Source organism: Euprymna scolopes, chromosome 10 (genome assembly GCF_053919585.1).
Source record: "Euprymna scolopes isolate OS-2025 chromosome 10, ASM5391958v1, whole genome shotgun sequence".
NCBI lineage: Eukaryota > Metazoa > Mollusca > Cephalopoda > Sepiida > Sepiolidae > Euprymna > Euprymna scolopes.
The window spans coordinates 16,943,648-16,960,002 of NC_136491.1; the positions used below are offsets into that span (position 1 = coordinate 16,943,648).

At 34.6% G+C, this 16,355-nt stretch overlaps 1 pseudogene; it reads left to right on the forward strand.

Annotated features, from left to right (window-relative positions):
- Positions 1–907: 907 nt before the first annotated feature.
- Positions 908–1,023, forward strand: LOC145286616 (5S ribosomal RNA; annotated as a pseudogene).
- Positions 1,024–16,355: the final 15,332 nt, after the last annotated feature.

Genomic DNA, 16,355 nt, shown 5'->3' on the forward strand with positions numbered 1-16,355 from the left:
AATCCAATGATTTTGAAGAACATTTTTTAAATAGAATATATATATTTTTTTCCCAAGTCATTTTCTATTTAACCCATAGTTGGGACCCTAACAGGTACTACCACTCCAAGTGAAAGTGGACCTGGGAGCTATAGCAATTAAAGGGTGGCTCCACACTCCCCAGAGCCCGCAATCTGGGGCCTCACCATCGGATACAGTTTAAGATCATATCCAGGACCCCTATTGTTGTTATTATATCTATTGTTCTGGTCGATTATGATCGTTATGTTTCCAAGTTATTCGTACAGCTCTAACTAAATATTAAGGTATTATTATTATTGAAAATCTTATGAAGGAGGATTATAAAAAATATATGACCGATTTTGGACTTGATAGAGTGAACGGGTGTGTAAACCAAATAGTTTTTCCGTTTCTATTTTTCTACTGCTACTTCTATTATTTCCGTTGTTATATTCGATTTTATTATTTTTATAAACTTTGGAAAACATAATTCTAATTGAATAATCGTTACTAATTCTATGGCTGATTGATATTAGAATGTGTTTAATAATATATGACGGTCACTGGAGTAAAGCTTATAATTTCAGCTTGTTTAATTTATATACTTATACATTAATTCCGCTCCACTAAGAATAAAGTTTATCAACAATTGAGCACTGTGTGTTGAAATGAATAAGTTCGTCATTTTGCTTGCGTGCGAGATCGTGACAGTATAGTCATTTCATCAGTGGAAACTGTTCTTGTATAACCTTCATGTCTTTATAAATGCTAATGGAGACAAAACTGGCTTCGTTGCTAGGTTCGAATCCTACGACCAGCGACAATTATAACGTCCTCCACTGATGACGCCAGAAGAATGAAGCACTAGCGTCTGTACGTATAAAAACAGATAGTTATAATTATATATATGTACGGCACAATCACGTTGACACACCGGTTCTCGTCAGATCACCGAAGTTAAGCAACTTGAGCCTGGCTAGTACCAAATGGGTGACCATTTGGGAATTCTAGGCGCTGTATGTGCTTTCCTCTTATCTCAGCATTGTTTATAGTCGGTCTGAACCTTCACTTGCCACTGGTATTCAACAATGTCGACTCAGGAGACGTGTGGTTGGAGATTGCGCAATTCTTGCCACAAAAATTTCACGCGCAGGAACCCTTACCGTGGGTAAGACTTAAAGAAACCTTTTATATGTATATATATATATATATATATATATATATATATATATATATATATATATATATATATGATTATATATATGTATGTCGTAGTCTGAAATATGCTTATATTAAGTAAGCTACACAGAAATGCTTGTGTTTCATTCCCCAAGGAAGTCATCAGTTGAAATGCATTGATTGTAGGATCGTTTTATATTTAACTAGTGTCTGCTTCAACATATTTTCGTATATAAATCCTTAGCGTCACTTTCACTAAGGATACTGGTTCCTTCTGTGGGTAGCTGGTCCTATAGTAGAAATGAATGCAGAATGAATCAAGCCAATCTCAAATGATAACGAGTTTATTTATATAAATTGCGTCGTTAGTTCCATTTTAGTTTATGAATATTATCATTTGTATCAAACTTTGGAATTACATGTTTTTTCTATGTTTTCAACTACCAAACTTGATACGCGTGATAACAGATATTTACTTTCTGTTTCTTTTTTTCTTCATCAATCGTCCGTTTATATTAAACGATTAACATGAATTATTTTGCGAGTTTACTTTTTATTTTTTTGTCGGTAAATCTACTCTTGTTTGCCCGAATCAGATGACACGAGGTTTTCTGACTCGCTCTACTCAGATTGCAAAGCCTTATGGTCAACAGATATGACATGATTGAACCCCGGATATGCTCTACCTCCATAATTTTATGGTCGCCATCATATGTATATATATATATATATATATATATATATATATATACATATACATATATATGCATATATATACATATATATGTATATATATATATATATATATATATATATATATATATATATATATATATATATATATAAATGTAACTCTTGGTTCGTTCGTAATTAATAGTCTAAATAACTAAAATGATTGCTTCGACATTTTGGTATAATATGTTTACTGTAATCATGCTTGTTTTTATATATCTCTTTTTAATTATAACATTATAATTAATTTTTTTATAATAAATAGGTGGTTTTCTTTGTACTGATAGGCCATTTTTTAAAATTTATGGACAATTATTTATCACCGCTTGCCATCACGTGACCAGTGTCTCCAATTTAGCGGTTTTCGCGCTAGATCTGGATATTTCGTTTGCAATCTAGCGGGGAATTCTAGAAAATCTGGAGATATTTCACACCCACACACCCGCAATTTTAGATTAAAATATAAAGAAAAGCGCTTGAAAATACTTTAAAACATAAAATAAACTCATTCATGTAAGTAAAAAAAGTAGCATTTATTGTCTTTGGTAACAATTATTTATTGATTATTTGTTTTGTTTTTCACTTTTTTTTTCGGCTAACCGTTCTTAAATCTCGCTATAAAATTGATTTTTCCAAGTACATTTTAGGGGGTGGGGGCATTCCAACCTCCGTAGTTTAGTTTAAAATACGATCTAAACAACCCCCCTTAGTCAAAAATTCTAAAAAGCAAGAAGCAACAGCAAGAAAAAAAAACTTATACCAAACACAGTGGAATTTAATTATCTACCAACGTAAATACTTTTAACATGCTAAAACAAAGTTTTTTTCGTTTTTTTTTGTTTTTTTATTTTTCTAATTTCCAAATATGTTTAAAAATCTATCAAAATTTTTCTCTTGATTCAATTTTTACGATATTTTCAGGGTCAATGTGAAATGTTATGCTATTTCCAATAAACCGAATATAATATTTTAGACAAACGTTTTTTTAATTCAAGCCCCCCCTATTTTCAAATGTCTATTAAAAAGTAAATAATTAATTCACTCACCAAAGTATTATGGATCACAAATTGAAGATAAAAGATCAATAAATAATATTCAAATTTCAAAAAAAGTAGTGTTTTTTTAGAAATTTACATGTAAAGTCCGAAGTTTAAAACCCTTTTTTTTTTTTAAAAACACGTTGTTTTTTTTTTCTTTTAAATGAAAAAAATTAGGGCTTGAATTACATTTTTCGAGGAGTTATAAGCTTGGAAAACAGGGTGAAATTATTCAATATTTTTCACGAAATTTCTGACACACCTAACAAATGACTTATCTACCACTAACCCTATGTTCGAGTTGCACTCCCAACTTTAGAGTTAGTGATAGCCAGATTTTTTATATAATTTTTCAAGAGTGAAGTCCCCAATGGTTAAACGACATGCAACCAGTTAATTGTTGGAAAGACAACTTTTTATAAAAGAAATGAAATAAAAATAACTTAAAGACAGTTTCAGCACGTCTAAAAGATACTTGAATTTTACTGCATTTGGTATCAGGTATTTTTGTTATTGTTTACAATTTCTCGAATATTAATTATTTTACACAAATGATTGTGTTGTTCCTACTTACTTGCCCCCCCAAGAGCCGTCATTCATGATTTTACTTATTTTTACTAATTTTTAGACGTTTATTTTATTTAATTGTCAGCATGAACCAACTTTTTAAGATGCAGCATATGCTAACACTTCAGCGAAGTTTACTGTATTTATTTTTTAGCAAACATTAATAACAGAAAGTTTTCCACTTTATTTTTTTGCATAATTAATGATGGAAGTATGTTTTCTGTTTTTCTTAACATCTGTTGAAAAAAATAATTTGTACAGTCTCTTGAAAAAAAATCAAACTTTTCTCTACTTTCACCTTACTATTTACAATGTTCATATAAAGCATTCATCTGATCTTTTCATAATAAAAAATCCGTTTTCAAAAAGAAACATTTATTTCCAAATTTCTTTTTAAAAAAGTGCAAGTTTTCTTGAAAAAAAACAAAAACAAAATAACTTTCACCTAACAATTTATGGTAAAAATTATTTTTTTGGGGGGAAACAACAACTTTTATTGATAAAAAAAAATTGCAAAAAATAATAAAAGTAAATAAACGAACAAAATGCAATTTCTCTTGAAGAATGTGTTCCATTTTAACAAACTGAGCCACAGCAACGCGTGGCCGGGTACAGCTAGTACACACACACACACACACACACACACACACACACACACACACACACACACACACACACACACATATATATATATATATATATCTACTATTATCTAAAAGTCACTTTGCGTGTGTTTGCGTTCGTTCCATATATATTAACAAGACGGTTGGTATTGCTTGGTCATAAAATACGCTTAAATATGATGTTTTAATTTATACAGATTTTCTATTTATTAATATGAAGAAACTTCTTTATTGAGTATTTTTTTGTACCCAAAAGTTTTTAAAAAAATGACATTGATTCATCCATAGTTGTAACATAGCGCTTCAGCCTTCGTCTTTACCGAGTGAGATGGATAAAAAAAGACTAAAAATTAAGCGCCTTCAAGCTAAAACTGTTAATGTACGCATGCTCAAAAGTTAACTAATTTACTTCTGTCAAGATCAACTACTTTTCTTTCTAATAGGAAGTGTCCTCGAGGTTTAAATGCTTTATATATCAATGACGAAGTAGCGATGTTTTGCCCCCCCCACCAGACACTGATAAGGTCACTCATATATATATATTATTATTAGTATATATATATATGTGTGTCAGTGTGCTAGAACGTTTTCATCCTAAATTCTACGCATGTATGCATAATGTAAAACTATGCTTAAAATGAATTAATCGTAATACAAAAGTGAAATCAATGTTCTAATGAGAAATGATAAAGAAACGAAGAAGTAATTAAATCACGCTCGTTTATCAAAGGAATATGCAAATTAGTAAACCTTTATGTGGTCGCTCGCATATCCATAACTGAAAATATTAAAAGTTCATTTTAACAATTTTTAATAGAAAAAGTAGCGAAAAAACCCTAACTATATCGATAGATAGAGAAAGAGGGGAAAACAGTGATTACGCCTTTACGTATGTTGAGCGTTCAAGCAGTTTTTCACGTGCCATTTCGAATAGTATTTTAAGCATTAAGCGCATAGATTAAATGAATGCGGCCAAACATAAGTATTAGATGCTATGTCCATCCGCCCGTCTGTTACACTTGCGCTTGCTCAATAAGTTTTATCGGCCTGGAATACTTTAATTTGAATCATCATTGCTTTCGTAGGTTAAATATAGAATTTTCATCAATAATCGCGCAAATTAAATGAACTTATCTTAAACGGAAATTCGTTCTTTTCCTTCTTTTTTAAGTGTTTTAATTTTTTTCTTTTACTTTTTCCTTTTATTTTTCCCCGGTCACTTCTGTTCTTTTTTCTTCAAACCGTCATTTCCGCTGTTTCATCTCGTATACCTTCCAAGCAAGAAAAAAAATAAAAAAATAAAAAGAAGTGCCCTCTCATAAATGAAAGACACACACACACACACACACACACACACACACACACACATGTTGACTGGCAAGAAGAAACGCACTGGAGTTTATTTCACTGTTTGTATGGCGAGTGATGCAAAAATACATTTCAGCCGAAGTGGTAGGTTTCTTTCTGTTGTCGAGACATGGAGTCATGCAAGTAAACAAAATACGTACGCGCATGCGTGTGTCAATAAATGTTTTTTTAAGAAAATGGCGCCAAAAAACGAAAGGATAAGACAAGGAAGACAGGAAAGAGACGAGTATTTTGATCATAAGTGAGAAACGTAATCATGATGGAATACCGCATGAGAGCAAGAAAACATTGCGTCTGCAGATGATATCTCCTCCTCCCTTTTCTCTTATATATATATATATATATATATATATATATATATATATATATATATACATATTATACATATTCTTTATGTAAATACAGTCATATCTTGCTACGATATGCAGACCGTTTCAATCATATTTGATTTCATCAGGCAAGAAAAATAAAAAATTAAAATACAAAAATTAAAAAGGTTCCAGACCTTTTCAAATTTTGAAGAGAGCAAAAAAGGCCATGACTGGCAATGAGCAAAAATTAAAGTACTTCTTGGTTTAAATTGATAAATCGAGTTTCTGTTAAAGAAGGGGGAAGAGTTAAAAGAATAGTTTAAGGGAAAAGTTAGAGAAAGCGATAAGAATGAGGGGTAAATATAATGATATAGACGGGGGTGTGAATACACTAAGGGGAGGAACAAGAGAAGAGAGGTGAAAACAGTTGCCATGGTTACAGACGACAACGATAGTAACGATAAAATTCAAGCCATTTAAAAGTGTTTCAACCATAGGAAAAAGGTTAACTGAACTGGTTCAACTGGTCTATCAATAAAAAGTACGACGTCTTTTCTTCAATTATTTATTTATTTTTTTAAATAATTTTTATCATTATTTTTATTTATATCGATTTTTTAAAAATTTATGTTGGCTTTTTCCTATTTGTATCGGATTGGATATTTATTTAATTTATATTTTAATAAGTTAGAATATTTAAGTTTATCAAATAGTAGTTGTTTTAGGGAGATAGTTATTATTATTATTATTATTATTATTATTATTATTATTATTATTATTATTATTATTATTAAATATAACAACCTACTTTCAGTGATTGCACGAGAAGAGATTGAATGGATGGTTAGGAATGAAATGAATAACGAAAGTAAAATTGATGAAACTAGCTCTGATGAAAGAACTGAGAGAGTGGAAGTGCAGAAGGGAAATGTAAGCGATAATGGGAGGCGGACAACTGGGGAGGTATGGTTAGGGGAAGTAATGAGAAAGAGTTTGAAGGATTTAAGGCAGATGAGATCATTGACTCTGAGACAATGGAGCCAGTGAAAGGAGCAGATATATGGAGAAGTGGTGATGAAGTTCGAACTTTGACTTCTGTAGAAAAAGAAGTACTTCAGAAGTTAAGAGAGGTTCTTCTTAGAGACGATATCATAGAGATTCCAAGGATGAAGAGTAGTGATAGGCAGAAGGTGAAAAACGAGGTAAAAATAATTCAAGGAGTAATTCACGAAATCATAAGAAAGAACATATCGATTACGGAACTTAACAGGCTTCTATATGCAGCGTCATACGTTATTGCGAATCGTCTTGGCTTTTTACAGAAGAAAAAGGGAAAAATGAAGGATAGAAGGCCGCACTGGACGAGGCGGCTTGAAGAAATTATTAAACGGTGGCGGAAAGACATTGGTAGAATCGAATAAATAAGAAAAGGAGTTAAACTAGGACAGAAAGCTAAGGACGAGCTTGAAAGGAGGTATAGATTACTGGAAAAAGGAACGATGAATGTTCTAACAATGTTGAAAGAGAAGGTCCACACTGGTGGTATAAAAATTAGGAACTTTGTTGGAAAAAGTGTTGCATTTCGGCAGAACAACCTTTTCCGGAACAATCAGTCTCAGCTGTAAAAAAAATTAAATGGTAGTAAACAGGCGGGAAATAACAACACTCCAAATGTAAAAGATGCAAGGAAGTTCTGGAGTGGGATTTGGTCCGTCGAAGGGCGATATAATGAGAAGGCTAGCTGGTTGGGAGAGGTCAGAGAAAGGCTATCAGAAATGCATCAGATGAAGAACGTTGAGATAACCATCGATGACGTTAAAGCTGGCATACGAAGGATGACAAACTGGAAGACATCTGGTCCAGATGGAGTGATGGGATTCTGGTTTAAACAGTTCCCATGCCTTTATCCACCTATAGCTGCTGCTCTGCAAAGGGTTGTAGACTCGGGAGATGTAACTGATTGGCTTGTGAAAAGAAGGACAACGCTAAAGGAACAGCTGCCAATAACATGTCTGCCATTGATGTGGAAACTGTTGACTGGAATATTTGCAGAGAAAATTTATGAAATCTAGAGAGTAATGGTGTTTTTCCTGACGAACAGAAGGGGTGTCGGAAAGGCTCGAGAGGTACTAAAGAGCAACTACTAATTGATAAAGCAATAATGCAGGATGCGAAGAAGAAGAAGAAGAAGAAGAAGAAGAAGAAGAAAAAGAAGAAGAAGAAGAAGAGGATGAGAAATCTGAGCGTTGTATGGATCAATTACAGAAAGGCTTATGATATGGTTCCTCATTCATGGATACGTGAAATACTATTGATGATGAAGTTTGCTGAGAATGTGGTAGGGCTTTTGGAGACAAGTATGGTCCAATGGAAAACGGTGCTGACAGCAAACAGAGAGGAGATGGGGCAGGTTGGCATTAAACGTGGAATATTTCAAGGAGATTCGTTATCGCCACTTCTTTTTGTAATGATAAGGATGCCACTGAGCACCCTCTTGAAGAGAGAAAAACTGGGGTATAACTTTGGATCTGGTAACAGACGCCTCAACCATCTAGTGTTTATGGATGATTTGAAAATATTCAGTAGAAATGAAAAGGAAATGGAGAGACTGGTAGAACTTGTGGGGACATACTCAAGAGACATTGGGATGGAGTTTGGGATTAGTGAATGTGCGGTGCTGCTGATGAAAAGAGGAGTAAAGGTTCATTCGAATGGAATAGTGCTGCCAAATGGAGAAATCATGAAAGAAATAGAAGATACAGGATATAAGTATTTAGGAGTGCTGGAGGGTGTAGGCATCATGAACAGAGAAATAAAAGAAAAAGTCAGGAAGGAGTATCTTAGAAGAGTGAAACTAATTGCAAAGTCGAAGCTGTATGGAGGAAATCTAATGAAAGCAGTAAATGCATCGGCAGTCAGTGTTTTGGGATACAGTGTGGGAATTTTAGAATGGTCTGACAAGGATTTGCATGCCATGGATATCAAAACAAGAAAAGTTTTAGCAATGTTTGGTATATTTCACATTCGAAGTGGCGTAGCAAGGCTGTATCAAAAGAAGAAAGATGGTGATAGAGGATTGAAAAGTGTAAAAGATTGTGTTAGAACCTAGGAGATGTCATTGAAGGAGCATGTAGTTAGAAGTGGGGAGTGGATGCTTAAGGTTGTGGCCAATGAAGTGGAGGTATGTGAGACCAAGGCTGCTTCTGTGAAACGTATAGATAGAGAAAGAGCAGAGGAACTGGCTAGGAAGAAAACGCATGGAAGGTTCTTCAAGGGTATAGCAGAAGTGGCCGATGAAAGATCATAGCAATGGCTTAGAGCTGGGTATCTGGCTAAGAGTACTGAAGCCTTTGTTTGTGCAGCACAAGAGCAGGTATTAGGAACACGATTGTTCAAAAAAGTGGTTCTAGGAGAAGAAATTTCTGCAGAATGCCGGATTTGTGGTAAGACCTCAGAGTCAATTGCGCACCTTGCAGCAGGGTGTAGTGGACTGGCCCAGAGAGAATACCGCAAAAGACACGATCGCATGGGACTCCGGATATATTGGGAGGTGTGTAAGAGGGTTGGGGTGAAGTGTGCTGGAAAATGGTTTGAGGAGGTGCCTGATGACGTGAGAACAAGTGAGGATGGTAGGGTAGAGGTATGGTGGAACAAAAGTGTCATAACGACCAAGCAATTGGAATATAATCGTCTGGATTTGGTCGTCATTGACAAGGTTTAAAAAAAACTGGCAGATTGTAAACTTCTCAGTACCCTGGGACAGAAATGTGAAGTGGAGCAATTGGCCTTGGAGATAAGGCGTATACACGGGGTTAAAACACAAATAATCCCGGTCGTAGTTGGTACACTAGGAGTAGTATCAAGTCGTCTGGAAGGACAATTGAAAAAAACTACAAATCCCCGATGTTTTAGGCGGCCTTTAAACCTCTGCAATTATAGGTACCACCAAAATCCTTAGGAAACCCCTTGATCTTTGAAGCTTCTGGTTTGAAGCCAGGATTAAGGGAAATCCTCTGGAAATGAATCCCATCCCTTTCCAGAGAGACGTTCATAAACGAAATCAGAATTATTATTATTATTATTATCATTATTATTATTATTATTATTATTATTATTATTATTATTATTATTATTATTATTAGCTATATATAAATACACTAATTCGCTTCGACCGTTATCATCCTCACATTCCTTAAAAGAAAAGCGGAGATTTCAAATGGTTAATAAAACAAAACAAAAAAAAAATGGTGTCGCTGGTTATAAATACTTTTTGCTTTCAACTACTCTTTTATGTAACAAAATTTTAACAGTACAAAAATGCCTTGGAAAAGCCACTTTAACATTACAAAATTGCTCTGAGACATTCAAATCTGATTAATCACAAAGCTGCCCTGGAAAAGTTACTCCTGATTAGCTGTAAGAAAAAGTGATTTGTTTTCCAATTACTTTATTTAATTCAACAATGTTTTAACATTACATTGAAAAAGTCACTTCTTATTAATTGTAAGAAAAGTGGGTTGTGTTTTTAAACTACTTTATTTGATGTAACAAAGTTTGAATATTATACAAATGCTCTGGTAAAGTCACTTCTGGTTAATTATAAAAATTCCCTGTATAGTTTTAAGAAAAAAACCCATCCGTGTTTCAACTATTTATTTAATGCCCTGAAAAATCACTTCTTATTAATTGCGAGGAATATGTTTTGTTTTTCAAATGCTCTGTCAGCCGTGACTGGGCAGAAACCGTAATTCGTAATTGTATTTCGGATTTCGCCCGCACAAATGTGTAAAATTTCAACCTTCAGAAGAATTTAAAGTTTGCAACTTAATTTTACTAAGTTTTACCGGGTCCTTACAGAGAAAGATTCCCGAGTTAGACAAGTTACGTCTGAAAAAGGTCGGAAGTTACATCGATCGAAACGTTTTGTAAATAACACTCAAAATGAGATCAGTTGTCTGAATAATACAAATAATACGGAATAATACGGACGCAAGATGATATTTTCACTCTTTTAGACAAAAAATAAAAGGAAAACAAATTGAAGATTTCCCATCGCACCTTTCTAACGAGAAGATTCTTTTTGGGTTTTTAATAAATAATGATGGATGTTACGAAGGTGAAACAAGGTGTTTAACATCCATTCTTGTCTTCCTGAGAATCATTACGAAAATAAGTTCTCTCCCTTTGCCTTCCAATCGAAATCGCCAACCTGGGTTCAAGATGCGATATTTCTTTCAACATATTCTCGCTCTCACTACCAATTATTTGTACCCCTGACATATTCTGACCTAAAACACAACAAACTAAAAAAACATCGCATAATTTATCATCATTCAATTGTCATCTGTTTCATTATTAGTTTTTTGTTGTTTTTGAAAAATCGTAGAATTTATCCGCAGTTTGATTGTTTTTTTATGAATCATTTCTATGACGTCCATCTTGATATATTTTTTCATAAAAGGCAGAACGCTTTTATTTTTGTATCTTTCATTATTTCGATACCAAAAATACTCGTCACTCCATTAAATAGGAAACGCTATATTCGTATGGTGCGTCGATTTGACCTGAACGTTTAAGGATGAAAATGTGAATTCAAGCTTTAGTCTGACAGACAGACCGAGCCTTTTATAATTGGACGTACCTGATTTTAGATGCGGCCATTTCATTTGCGTGTTAAACAATGAGGATATTATTTCAAAATTATAAAAAATCTTGAAGCAAATTCCTTCGAGTAATGACGCAACTAGCAGATGGGAACTGACCTTAGAAAATAAAGTTCCTACAAAACACAACAACGTTACCTGAGTGTGCCAAGTTCGAATCCAGTTCGTTCCACAGTTTCTAGAAAGATTCCTAACTAGAAAGATATTGGGAAAACGAAGTTTAGCAATAACCATCTGATTTATTTGAAATGAATGAAAGAAAAATGCTGAACGGCAGCGATAGGGAGGTGATGGTTGCTCAGTGGGTAACGATGTGGACTATTAACCTGACTGTGCCAAGTTCAAACTCAACTCGTTCCACAGAAATAGTTCCACTTAAGAACGTTGGTTCCTCCTCTTATATAGTGACAGTACCAAAAAGTGTCTATATTACATAGCTAGGGGGTATGGAAAAAGTTTCATACCTTTCGTCCGGAGGTCCTCTGTCTACATCCGCTTGCTGCTGTGGCAATGTACATGATACGAACATAATAGATCAATGTGACATACCTGAAACTTTTCTTTACATGCTAATTCTGAAGAACCACAGGAAATAAATTTAAATTTATACATATAAATTTATTAAGATTTGTCTAAAGGTTCTCTAGGAGCCTGCTTTATGTGTCTACATATTTGTCTTCATTTCGCCTTGCTTCCAGGCTTTCGGAGCTCGTACCAATGTACGTCTGCATGGTTTGCCGACAACTCCTAGACTCTCAACTCTAATCTTTAAACTGTCAGTTCCGGTACGTCATCCTAAAAAAAGGAAACGTTTCATTCGTGAGTTCCGGTGACGTAAGTGATCCAACAATATTTCTCATTAACGCGTGACCTATGCTCAAGGTCAATCTGCTGTATTTTGTTTATATTTAGCTAATTTTCTAAACATTTTAGCTAAAACTTATTTTTTAATATTTCAATGACCAGTTTTTTTTTTCTCTAAACGATAATTCTAAAGATTAAGTATTTTTAGCAAGGTCACTGGCTGTTGTCCGGCTAATATCCGACACTCTCGTAAGTACCCGATATTCTTCTAGAAAGAAATATTTATAGATAGATATCGGGGAAACGAATGCAAACAAAAGTTATTATCATCTAAAATACTGAAAAACAACAATGGCAAACATAGCAGCGACATGAGCAATAGCAACAAAGACATTTTACAGAGAGAAATAGATCGATAGATAGATAGAGACAATAAAGGAAAGATAGAGAGAGAAAAATTTAGATAGATAGATGGATAGAGAGAGAGAGAGAGAGAGATAGAGAGAGAGAGAGAGAGGCTTACCTTGTCTATGAATTTGTAGAAATTGAATTTGCAACATATTGTCTGCGTTGCAACTCTGGGTTGCTAATATGAAAACTAAGATGGGATAACAATTTTGAAAGATCAAATAGTTGATGAAATAGCCAACGTTATGTATGTAGGAAGTAAGCAGAAAAAAAAGAAAGAACTGCAAAATTGTGATTCTTTGACGATTACTAATCAGAACGACGAAAAAAAAAACAAGAGCTCTTTCCATTTTATAAATATGAGTATGGAAGAGGCCAATCATTTAATCCAATTCCAAACTCTATGTTAATCACCAACTTTTAGATTTTCTTTCTTATATTAATGGTCTGACAAGGCCACAAGGGAGACAACCCAGAAAAAAATCCGAAGCAAACTCCTGCTCTACTTCGGTATTAAGCACTCTTGTATGAACTTCGTTAAACTTCATTGGTTACTTAACCATTTGGAAAACAATAACCTCAGATATGTGTGTATGTGTGCGTGTATGTGTGTGCATGTATGTGTGCGTGTGTGTGTATAAAGACCCCTAGCATAGGCGCAAAAACGTTTTCAAGATAGCATCAAAGAGAGTCTAGTGAGCTTTCATGTTCCTGTTGACAGTTGGGTGTCCCTAGCGTATCATCTCTAGCAGTGGAAGGCACTGATATACAGGGGCGCAGAACACTTTGAAGCAGCCAAGATAGACCGAGCGAAGCTCAAGAAAGCATATAGGAAATGTCAAACCTTGTCGCCCAATCATGGAGATCCTTGGATCTGTGAAGTGCGTGACCGGACTCTGTTGTCCAAGGTAGGTCTTGTTAATCGCATGAACGCGCACGATCATACAGGTTCTGTTGCTGTTAGTTTCATCCAAACCAATGACTGTCTTCAGTGTCATGTCTGCTTGAGGGTGTGCAAGTCACTGGCAAGACTGAAAAATCATCTTCTGGAGGCAAATGGACTTTCAGTGACTGAGGGAATGGCACTCGTCTGACAAGACGTCGCAATCGTCTTATATATATATATATATATATATATACTGTTGTGTGTTCACCATTTAGTAGGTCGTCATTTTTTTTTCAAAACGTTTTGATTAATTGGTTTCAACGCATGAGAAATGTTCTAAATAGGGAAATATTACTTTTACCTCAAAACGACTTTATACTTAATTCCTTTCATCAATTAAACTAACACGACTACTTTTCAAGTAATTTTGATATCTTTTTAGTGCGTGTGCATATTAGTGCTATTTTTAAACTAAAGCATTTCTGGTAAAAAAAAAAAACCCAACATTATTACGTACTGACCTGTCTAATGAAAATTAGTATAAATTCCAAAAATTTACGAAAAAATAAATTTAATAAACAGTAATAATAAATAATAAATAAGCTACATGTATTTTTTGACCAGAAAAAATAATTTGTGTCATTTTGTGTTTAAAAATGACAGACTGTTATTTAAATCAAGGGAAATAAGTCAGATTGTCATACAGAATTTGTCGCACAACATTTTTAAATTTACGAGAAAATTCGACAAATTTATTTTTATTTTTATTATGGTCCTACTGGATCATTTTTCGTCAGTTTTGGAATTTATACTAGTTTCGATATGACACGTGAGTGCGTAAGAATGTTTTCGTCTGAAACGCGTTGGTTTAAAACATCACTAATTTGAACAAGCACCACTTGTTTTTTTTACCACAAATACCTTTGATTTTAGTGGCTTTCCAACAAAAAAATAAAATATTACAAGTGGTTTTACCTTTAAAATCAATTTCCTTTTCTGACACCTCACGTGCAATCTTTTTTGTCTGCTATTTCTTCTCCTTTTTCCTCATCTATAATTAAAATAGCACATCTGCTGTCAAGTTGGAGTTTATATTTCTGACCGTACCTAATTTACGTCTAGATAACACTAGATTCATGTTACCTTTTTTTAAAGTTTGTTTCTGCAGTAGGCACTTTTATGTCTTATGTTTACACAAAGAACCACTTTTATAACGACCCCCCCCAAAAAAAAAACAAAATAAAACACATAAACAAAACAACATCCCCTTTAAAAATGAAGGCGTAAGCAATTCAAACATGGATTTTGTTTCAAAATTTCTTTTTAATATTCTGCTATCGTATTTTAAGACGAATAACATGTATTTGTGAACCCTTGTCTTCTTTAATTTTTGTTATCTTGTTTCAAATATACGGCAGAATCACATTGACACACCGGTTCTCGCTAACTCACCGAAATGAAGCAACGATGAGCCTAACCAGTGCCAGATAGGTGACCGTTTTGGGAAGGTTAGATGCTGTATGTACCGCGCTGAGTCGTATGAATTTCCAGGTTGATATCTGGGAGCGCGTTTAACTCACGGGGGAGGGGGGTTCCTGGATATGACCTTAAACTACTATATCCAGTGGTGAGGCCCCAGCTTGCGGGCTTTGGGGAGTGTGGAGCCACCCTTTAATTGCCATTGCTCCCAGGTCTACTCTGACCCGGAGTGGTAGTATCTGTTAGGCTCCCAACTATGGGTTAAATAGAAACCGACTTGAAAACAACAAATATATTCTATTAAAAATTTTTTCTTCAAAATCTTTGGATTTGGCATTAAATAACCTGAAAAGGGTTGATATGCCGTAAAACAAAACCAACCAACCAAACAAACAAACAACTCACGGGGGAGATGCTTTCCGGAAGCAAGACAGAAAGCAAAGGCAAACTACCGTCTTTACTTGTCTTCCTGAGATTAACGTGGCTCTACAATTTGGAAAACCGGATCACCGTTGCTGTTGATTCAAATAAAATATTTTCTGTTATTCTTTAGAGATCATCTGCAGGGCTATAGCAGGATTTTGTTCTTAGTCAACAAAAACCTAACAGCCAGCCATGGTTCTCCCCAGAATGTGCTGCTGCTATCGCGCACAGAAATCACTTTTTCCATAGCTACCAACGTAATAGATGCACTGAGACTAAAGCTGATTTCAGGACTGCCAGCAACCACTGTAAAAGATTAATAAAAAATGCAAGAGAGCTATATGCCCAGTCTGTTAAATCCAAGGTAGCTGATCAGCGGCTTGGTTCCCACCAATTTTGGCAAATAACAAATAGGATCCTGAACAGAAGTGTGCGTTCTATCCCAACCATTATCAATGGACCTGAGGTCATCTCGTCAGCGTCAGACAAGGCCAAACTATTTGCAAAGAACTTTGCAGCTAATTCTACCCTATGCGACGAAGGCCATCAACTCCCCATATTTCCTCCTATAACACAGAACAAGCTAGGTAACATACAAATATCCGTGCATGAGGTCGCCAAGCTAATAAAAAACCTAGATTCCAGTAAAGCAACTGGCCCTGATGACATCCCAATTATAGTGTTAAAAAGCTTCAACCAGAACTTGCTCCCATACTTACGAAACTATTTAAGCGCTGCCTTAAGGAGAAGTGCTTTCCGACTCCCTGGAAGACCTCATCAGTTTGCCCTGTATTTAAGAATTCAGGTGATAAGTCATCTCCCTCTCAGTACAGACCAATAAGTCTCCTTTGTGTTATGAGTAAGTTGCTGGAATC